This window comes from Gymnoscopelus braueri (genome assembly GCF_963280865.1).
Source record: "Gymnoscopelus braueri genome assembly, chromosome: 2".
Lineage (NCBI taxonomy): Eukaryota > Metazoa > Chordata > Actinopteri > Myctophiformes > Myctophidae > Gymnoscopelus > Gymnoscopelus braueri.
The window spans coordinates 39,456,875-39,467,259 of record NC_137604.1 but is presented as its reverse complement, the minus strand read 5'-3'; the positions used below and the strand labels follow the sequence as shown (position 1 = coordinate 39,467,259).

Below are 10,385 nucleotides of genomic sequence, written 5' to 3'. Positions count from 1 at the left end.
GTTGGTTTCCTGTCAGTAAATCTGGAGACAAAACCTCCAACTGTTTCTCCCCCCCCCCCCCCCCCCCCACACACACACACACACATTTCACATTTTAAGCATTGCTAGCTGAAGCTCCCGTCCAGTCAGAGCACCGTGCTTTACAGCGTGTGAACAGGTTGCAGGTTCAGTATGTTGCTCAAGGAAATGTCGTCCGGGCATACAAGTGCTGGATGGACTGCCTGCCCTGGCACAGGCCGCAGTGGGAATCAAACCAGAAACCAGTGCAGGTTTTTCCCTCTCTTCACCTGCCTCTCTTTCACACCTTTCACATCTGTCCATTCCTCTCTTCTCTTCGCCTTCCATATCTCACATTCTGCATTCTTCTACTCTCCTGTCTTCCTCCTCTCTTCTTCTCCTTTTCACCATTCCCGCTCCTCTACTCTTTCCATTCATTCCTTCACCCCATTCCTCTCTCTCTTTCCTCTTCCTGACCCCCATACCCCCCCCCCCCCCCCCCCCCCCACACACACACACACACACACATACACACACACACACACTATCCCACTCTTTACCTTCTTGCCTCACTCTCCTTCCATCCTGCTGGTGAGTCGTCGTGTCGGCAGAGTCTCTTTGAAGCAGGGAGGCAGTCATTGTGCGGCTTCTTTGAACACCCCCCTCCCTCCCTCCCTCCACACACACACACACACACACACACACACACACACACACACACACACACACACACACACCACCCCCTGGCCTGTAGCAGCGCTGCTCTGTGCAGGGGCGTGCTGGGGCAGCAGTGCGTTGGCCAGACTGCAGCTGGCTTCTTGTGGCCCCCCCACTGACAAGGCCTCAGATGTGGGCAGAGCCCCCCGCCTCCAAACCCCTCCTTCCAACCACCCACCTCCATCCCCTCAGTCTCCCTTATGCCTCTCTTTCTCTCTCCTTCTCTTCTTCTCCCCCAGACTCTCCGCTATACTCGTCCTATGCTGGTCTCCCCCCCCCCCCGCCACATGCCTGAGGTTTGCCTTCCCCTTCTCCCCCTTTCGACACAAGGCTCAAACATTTTTCCTGTCTCTCTCTGTGCTTGATACCCACCAGACACACTGCCACCCTCCAGTCAGACAGGCAGCTCCTTCACAGTAAAATCCTCAGGTTTATTTAACTCTGAGAGCAAACATGAAATCAATTCGTTAAATAAAATTAAGTTCAATTTAGTTAAATTAATTTAATCAACATTGGCTATGTTTACATTGCAGAGATTTTCGGTCATCCGAATGAACTCTTTCCGACTGAAGATCTGTTTATAAATGCCCCAAACTGCGCACGCAAGGAAGGCAGCAGCATGTAGAATCAAGTGACCATAATAACAACAGGCTCATGCCAGTCTTCTCAAGTGTAACCTCATTCTTGGGCTGTCATATATATGTAAAGAATTATGGTAGGCGGCATGTTACGTGAGTTTTCAATAGCACTGCTTTTTTTAACACTTCTTAAACTGTCAGATTCTGAAAAACTTGATGTACTTGCTGAATGTTAGAAGATGAGAAGAAGAGTCATTACTGTCCTTCAGTAATTATAGCCTCATATAAATGAACATGCGTAGTAATATTGAAAGCAGATCGGATTCAATGGTAATGCATTCTTTAATTGCATAATCAGATTCTGCTCAGAATTGAGCAGATTGTTTCAACATTACTTAATTCCAGGTTCTGTTTTCATTACCTCGTGCCACTGCCTTGCCCCGCTGTCATCCCTCTATACCATGGGTTCCCAAACTTTTCAGCCCGCGACCCCAAAATAATGCGGAAATTGACTCGCGACCCCACCTAAACCTGGAGGTCATTTATGCACATAAACTTGCACGTTCGGTGCGCATTTGTAATGTATTAAAATGGTAAAATGTACCATTTGTAATCATTTTTAGATTGTATTTCATCCATACTGTTGATTTTTTTATTTATTTTTTATTTTTTATTACCCAAAATAAATTCGCGACCCCACCGTCAGTCTCCCGCGACCCCAACTTTGGGAACCCCTGCTCTATATATATATATATATATATATATATATATATATATATATATATATATATATATATATAAAGAGAGAGAGAGAGAGAGAGAGAGAGAGAGAGAGAGAGAGATAGATAGATAGGATCCCTTTGGTGATACATAGACGAAGCAGGGACCCCCTATTACATAATATTGTGTAAATTTGTTTTGCATTCTGGACAGTTTTAAGGCCAAACAGCACCAATGCAACTAGTCGCAACTCCTTGCAATAAATCAGTTTTAAGGCCGTCCACTAGGGCATTAACAGAATAATCGAATATTCGAATATTCGACTAGCAAAACCACTATTCGACCACTGTAATAAAAGTCGATTATTCTATTAAAAAAAAATAGTGATTTTTTTCTCCAGTGGCCTTTCTACAGCAGACACGCAGCTGTGAGCTCTGGTGTGACTGTGACATCAACTCGCATTCCTTGAGTCGAGTCGTCAATGCCATGAAAATATATATATATATATATGTTTTTTTGTTTTTTTTTATAATCAAATCGATTAATCGAATATTCGAATACTTATAGGTCGAATAATTCGAATGCTAAAAATCACTATTCGTGAATGCCCTACCGTCCACACTAATGCAACTCCTTGGAACTGCCATTGGGGATAATGGTTGCAAGTAGTTGCATGTTGCAAGGAGTTTCAAGGAGTTGCATTGGTGTGAACTGGCCTTTAGAGAATAAATGCGCAGGGGTGTTTCTAGGTATAGGTGGTAGGCAACCTCCCCACAATAAAAAAAATATAACATTGGCATGTTTGGACAATGGTGGGTGAGTGCACTGCCCGCCATCTGTACCAATGAAAAGTTCAAAGTAATCAAAGGGCAATTCAGAAAGAGCAAAGATGAGGAAGAGAGGAGACAAGTACTGTATAGGTGTGGTTATATGGACATTTTAAAAAGCGTCTGTCTGTCTCTGGTTTTCCTGATTACTTTGAAAAGTTCAAAGCCATTAGGGGCACTTGAGAAAGAGGAAAGATGGTAGAAAGATGACAAAAAGTACAGAGGTGGCATTCGAGATAATAATACTAATTTACAGGGTTACAAGTGTTCCTTCTATGCCATCCCTCTCAGCTTCCCTCTCAGCTTCCCTACCGTCTATATTTTCAGACATATTTAAATATTATCTGTCAGGCCGAAGGCGTGGCCGAGACTATGTTATGCCCCCTGTCCGTCCGTGTGTCCATCCGCCCGATCGTCATGAAACTTTTTATATTACTCTTACAGATTTTGTCCAAACATCACGCAAATCGGTACACATTTATCTCTATAGCCATGTGATCAAGACGGATCCATCCAATTTTTCATATTCCATCCTGATTGTCGAATTCCGAACACTGCTGGCCCACAATAACCTCCCTGAGCTGGCGGAGACCTATGCTCCGAGGAGCACTTTTTCTAGTTTGTTATTGTATTCACCTGATTTGCCCTTATCCAGAAAGACTTTCAGGTGAGTGAGTGTGTAGCAGGCGTTCAGTGCAGGGCCTGGGATTAACCATGAGGCCACGCTGTCCCTCTGAGATCTCAGGTCGGAACATAAGAGGAAAGCAGTGATCTTAGTATAGATTGTCTTTATATTCAGCGATGTCAAGGTCACATTTTTACAGTCTTTCTAGTGTGCTGTTTTATTTCTTAATTTCTCTTCACTCCACTCCTCTGACTCTCTCTCTCTCTCCCAGTCTGTGTTGGAGACACCTCTCTCTCCACTTGGCTTATTTTTAGACCAATTTGTCGGCTGTATTTTCCTTTTCAAATGGCACCAAAAGAACCCCCTCCTCTCCGTCAAGAACTCTGGCTGCATGAGGAGGGGAGGAGGAAGAGGGGAGGAAGGAGGTGTGGGTGGGGCCCAGCTGCGGGCTCTTTGATTCGGCCCCGGGAGGTGAAAGCGGGCGATTGAGACGTGAAGGACCATGCCAGTTATCTTAACCTCCCACACTTCAAAAGACCCCGTCGCTCTGCTCTCTCCCTTTTTTCCTTCCCCTGTCTCCCTCTCCGTCGATCGTAGCCAAGGAGGGAGGGAGAGAGTGAAGGACAGAGAGAGAGAGAGAGAGAGAGAGAGAGAGAGAGAGGGAGAGGGACGGAGGAAGAGCGCCAGGAGTTGAACCTCCTCTGGACCTCTGGAACAGAGGAGCGTTTCATTTCCTGCAACAAAAAAAAAAGAAAAGAAAAAAGAGCCCAGCCGGCATTCCTCAGCACTAATGTAGGGCTGCGGAGAAGGGAGAGAAGGACTAATGTAGGGCTGTGGAGAGGGGAGAGAGGGGAGAGAAGGGGTCAACTTGCTCCTGAATCCCTGTGTTTGTGTGTCGGGTGGACCTTGTGAAGCCCTGGCCTCTACCACCAGCAACACAACCATCACCTCCCAGCGCACACCCCTGTGCACACACACACACAGTGTTGTGTGTGTGTGTGTGTGTGTGTGTGTGTGTGTGTGTGTGTGTGTGTGTGTGTGTGTGTGTGTGTGTGTGTGTGTGTGTGTGTGTGTGTGTGTGTATGGCATGTAACGATTCACTCTACTCACGATACGATTCGAATCACGATACTAGGTTAAAAACTCTTTTATCAATTCTCTTACAAAGATCCTGTATTTTCTTCTCTTTTTTTTACGCGACCTCTGCTGTTTGATCGCGCTAAATTTGTTATTAAATCGATTTAAATTGTCACCAGTTTGAATCGATTTTAATCGATTTACGATAAATAAATATATATATATATATATATATATATATATATATATATATATATATAAATATAAATATATATATATACATGTACATATATATATATAATCCTAAAGTCTAAATATAATATAAAATCTGCACCCCGGGCAGGAAGGGCCCAGTCTTTTCATGTGTGCAGCTCTGGTGGTGCAGGCTGCTTTGAGACCCTAGGATGAAAAGAAGGGAGGGGGTGGAGGTAAATAAAAGCGACAGGGGCTCCCTTTTCGCTCTCTCTCTCTCTCTCTCCCTTCCTTCCCTCACTCACTCACTCAGCACTGGACTGGGGTCAGCTCTCTCTGGGAAAGGTGGCTGTTGCTCCCTTTTATCCACATGTGGTAAAGCTGTCTGGATGGTGGTATGTATGTGCGTGTGTGTCTGTGTTTTGGTGAGTATGTGCACACACAGTTGACTGTGTGTATGGCTGCTTGTGTACATCTTGGAGCGTGCACTTGTGCACATACAATAGCAACATATAGTTTCTGTGTGTACATACATAGGTATGTAGGTGCAGGACAAGAGTTCAACTGTCTGGCTTTCACCACTGGAGAACTAAAGGACTAATACCACTAACCTCACTTTCTCTTCATTGCTCTCCCCCCCTCAATATGTACATGTACGTGCTTCCATCACTTCAGCGATCAGCAATTTCATTTGAGGCTCCATTCTGAAATAACTCCTTTGCTTGTTGCCAGAGGCAAAAAAAACACTATTTTGGTTATTACAAACCATCTCCTTGTTAGTTTAAAGAGCTACTTTTCTTTTTCACAAGGGACCCTGAATTTCAGTTCAGGTATTCACAGGCTACAATAAAAGTTCTCATTTACTAACATACGTATACTATATTTCCACCTGTATAGTGGCTATATGTATTGGTGACCAACCGTTTGTTACTTTGTGTTGTACTTACTTCTGTTCATTTGAAAGAAAGAAAAAGTAGTTACTGTATACATAAAAGAAAGTTCTCATTTATCCCCATGTGCAGTAAATCTGCTTTAGTGTAACAGATGGACTCTCCAACTCGCTCTCCCCACTTCCGTAGTCATTGTCTTAATGTGTTTGTTTAATGTCCAGCATGCTTCCTGTGCACTCTGCCTATTGTAATCACACGTTTTGATGCCTTCTTGCATATCAGATATGTATGCGTTGAAAGGAGTATACACCCCAAGGTGCTCGCTTGTGTCAAAACATTCGCTTTGCAGATTGCACTTTTGAATGTTGGAGTCAATGAGACTTGGGTATTATGTCTCATACAGATACAAGACCATTATAATAAAGAAACCTCCCATCCAAGCTTTTATTATTTATCTTTTTTTAAGATTTATTGTTGCCATTTTATGCTTCATTTCAGATAGACCGTGAACAGAAACACAGGGAGAGAGAGGGGGGATAATATGCAGTGCCCCGGGTCGGAATCGAACCGGGGTCACCTGTGAGAAGGACTTATTTATGCTAGGTGCTCGTGCTTGTACTCTCAGTGCCCACCATGCTAGCTTTAGATAGTGTGCAGGGATCCTCACTCTTATAATGCATACAAATGAAATTACACAAGTTAATACATCTTTTGCGACAGTAACTTTGAACTATGTTTGATCTATATGGCTGCAGCTAATACTGTGGTGGTGTAACCAGCCCAGGTCAGCCCAGTACAGTTCAGCTCTATTCACTTTGCTTTGGCCCGTGCCTGTGTTAAGAAAAAAGAAGAAAAAAAAAGGGCAAGGAGGTTATTTTTTCCACCGAGTTTCCCATCGCCCACCCGCAGTGGAAGCCCTGAATGTCAAACCAGAAGCTATGGGATGACTGCCTTGAAAGAGGAAGAGAGGGAGAGAGACAGACGAGAGAGATGAGAGAGAGCAAGTATGTAGGGGTGGAGACGCAGATGTGTGTGTGTGTGTGTGTGTGTGTGGGGGGGGGGGGGTATGCAGAAAGAGGGAGACCAGGAAGGGAAAGAGGGAAAGCACGAATAAAGAGAAAAACGGGGGGAGAATAAGACGTATGACTCAGAGAGATGGGGGGGGGCATAGGGGAACGTAGCCACTGCCAGCTGGGTCACAGCAAACCCTACGTTAAAGGACATCAAAGGCGGGCCAGCCCACATCCTGTCACTAACCCTATAACCCTCTGTACTGTAGAGGGCCTGTTCCTACAGCCAGCCAGCCAGCCAGCCAGCCCACCAACACCACCACCACCGCAAGTCTCCTTCAGCAGACCACCCCACCCCTAAAGCACAGATCCATTCTATGACCCGAAAAACTCTCCAGAAAATAGTACAGTGGAGTGATCGCACAGATCATATTTTTTTTTTGCCAGTATGTTATTTTTAGCTTTTGTCTTTTTATGTGTGCACGTTTAGTATTTCTTTTACAAAACCCGCACAAAAAACACAGTAGCCTTTCAAAGACCAGAACAGTGGAGCAGTACAGTAGTAGAGTGGTCTCCTAGTAGAGTGGTCTCCCAAAATGTTTCTTTTCGGTTTCATCTGTACGACTATTTTCAGGTCGTGCTGCTTCTGGAGTCTTATACATCAAGCTGACAATTAAAAAAGAAATAGCACTGACTGGTCAGTGGTATGACACTTAAACAGCAGCAGCGGCCAACTCACGCATGCACGCATGCGCGCACAATTAAGACCTCCATTCAATGAGTTGAATCATTTCCTTTGCACAGAAATTGACCACAGAGTCATTTTAGGATGCGTCTCTGGTTTGGGCTGTGCGTGCGTGCGTGGCGGCGTGTGTGTGTGCGCGTGCGTGTGAACGCACTGACTTTCCTTTTGCACCAGAGTAATCAACACACTGTTGCTCTGCACTGAGAGTTGTGTAAGACTGAACTGTCTTTGTTTTAGTTTTTCTCTTTTCCTTTCATGCAACAGAAAGGGAATATTTTAGTATTTCATTCTATTCATCCAGTTCAACTGAACTGTCTGTTTTCTGTCTATCTTTTCCTTTTGTTGGAGAAAAATATAATACTTAAGCATTTTTTCTCCAGACTTGCACCATCACTTTCTTTCTTCGTTTTCATGTCTCTTTCATAGGGCAAAAAAACTAAATATATTTTTTGTATTTCATTCTAATTGAACGAAATAACTGCCTTCAAAAAACAAATGTAGTGTTTCATACCAACTGAGTGAGACTGAACTGACCTGTCGCTCTCTCTCTTTCTCTCTCTCTCTCTCTCTCTGCAGCGGGAGGCAAGCGAAACACTTTCTCCACCACGTGCAAAGCGAAGGCAGCAGCTACGGGTCCTCTGCTGGAGATGGAGGCCTGCTAAACATTATTCCATGAAGACCCTCAAAATACCCCAAACGACCCCAATCCTATGCCCTCCAGTTCTCAGAGGATACACCCGCCCCTCTAATTCCGTCCCTGCCCCTCGTCGTCTTTTGTCACCCTGGTCCCACTTCCCAGAATGCCTCACTCACTGTGTTTGACTCACCCCCCCCCCCCCCACACACACACATCCCTTTCTCATGGCACCTGCTTTAGAGACACTGAACTGAAACAAGACAATCATTGATTACTTTTTGTCAAAATGAACAGTGACGATCTTTGACCAACTGAACAAACCCACGTCAGCTCGTGGGTTGGGTCACCGCCCCCCCCCCCCCCCCACTCCACCCCACCTAACTGCAAACATGAATTTGAACCATTTGTCAGCCTCCCTGTCTGTCAGCCCCTCTCCCAACACCACCTCTTCTATCAGTTGACTTCTTTCTATTCTCGTAATCTTTTATAAAGGCACTGCACTGAAAAGCGGTTTCAGTAATTTTCTGACAAAAGCGCACACAATGATAATCAACTCTTAACGTCCCTCTTCCTGCCTTCACCTCTTGAGCACTCGACCCACCCACAGCCATACCCATCCCCACTCCTCTAAGTTATTGTAAGTTATTTTGTCACCTCGGTTCCTTTTGTTTTGTTTTTGTACAGTCCATTTGGTCGTTCTCTGCCCTACCCTCTACACCCACCATTGCCACACTTACCTTTCACACTCTCTCACTGGATTTGAGACCATGTTTTGGGGTTTCAACCCTACCAAACACCTCTTTTCAAAGACTGCACTAAGGAAGATGGAGGGATTTCATCTTGTCTAAAATCAAACGTCCACAAGACGCTTATTATTGTTTTTCCAATCTTGACCAGTTGGCGCAAAAAAGGATACATTTCTTGATTTGCTTTTCTTATTTTTTGACTGAATTTAAAAATTTGAATGCTTTTTTTGTATCTTGAATTCTTGTTTGATTTCTCGGTGTATATTTTCAGTGATCGTTATTGTTTTTTTATATTTTGTTTTTTATATATAGTGGTATATATGAAAATAAGCTTTGGACACAGGAAAGCCATGTTTCTTGTCGAAGAGTCTTGCAGAAAAATTCAAAAAATTTAAAGCTTCTTTTGATAACTATTTGTAACAAATAGTGACCTCGAGTCTTGCTCACATGTAAGATAATGCTCAGTATGTGTACTTAAAAAAAATCTGTCAAGATATGTCAATTTTCTTGGTATTTTTGCAGGCAACATTAGGACAAAGGCAGGAGTGGATAGCTCAGAGGCCTATATTTTATTGTTCTAAACACATGACAAAGGAAACAGATATATATATTAACCCCAGCACTTGGCAGGCTTTTCATTTTATTGCGATGGACCTTTTTGTCTTTTAACTCTGGTAGCTACTAGTGTGGTCTTTAGCCATGTCGTTTATTCCATGCAAGCATCTCTGTAACATTTTATTGGTTTTAATGCTCTATTTTTTAGTATTACTTGATGAATCCTGTTTTATTTTTAATTCATTGTTATATTTTTGGTCACTGTTGATCTTGGTATAGCACTTTGCTTCCCAAGTGGTCATATTTGAACTGTTTCGACATTGTTTTTTTGTTTTTTTAAAGAAAAATAAAAAGGCATCATTGGCTCATTTGATCGTTGGTTCTGTTTTGCAGAGGTGGGGAACGCCAGCTCAAGAATGCGGTGAACTCACTGCATGATATCCTTATAGGTACCATTGTAGTTGTCATTTGTTTACATATAGTTCCGTTATTCAAAATGGGTTCCGGGTAGCATTGCCCCCCTTATTGGCAGTCTTTAAAATTACAGGGCAAGTAAAATGTATTGAATATAACATGTTTTAATCTCCAGGGGAACTTCAAAAGGCTTCAGAAAATGGACCAGCAATTAAAACTCCAGCAGCACACAGTGCCCGAGGCTACGTTCATCCAGCATTACTGCAAATGATAATGAAAAGGAAACCTAAATCATCTTTGAGTCTATAAGCTTCTCAAAGGGGGAAATAATTTCATTTGAGGGGGATCTTGTTTTTTTTTCTCCCCTCTTTTAAGTCCCTTAAATCAAAATGATCATTTGTCCAGTAAGTAGAAGATTCTAAATTCTAAATCTACTTAATATTCCCAAGGTTAAAATTGCATTTATAGAGGTAAACATAACATCTCTAATGAAGGGGCCAACATCAAAGGAATTCTATTTATAGGCCTACTTCCAAATTGGGCCTTTCAGTTACTTGCATTTCTAGTAAAACAGCACCACCCTGTGGTACAAGGTGGTACCAACAAGAGTCAAGACTGATTAACAGAGCTTGCCAGGTACGTTTTAAGGTAAACC

General features: G+C 43.3%; 1 protein-coding gene across 1 annotated transcript in view; it reads left to right on the top strand.

Moving 5' to 3' along the window:
* Positions 1 to 9,684, top strand: part of lef1 (lymphoid enhancer-binding factor 1) — a 62,461-nt gene extending 52,777 nt beyond the window's left edge. Inside the window, exon 11 of the mRNA XM_080454120.1 lies at positions 7,955 to 9,684. The gene's annotated coding sequence lies outside the window, so the exon portion shown is untranslated. The remainder of the gene's footprint in view (positions 1 to 7,954) is intronic.
* The last annotated feature ends 701 nt before the right edge of the window (positions 9,685 to 10,385 follow it).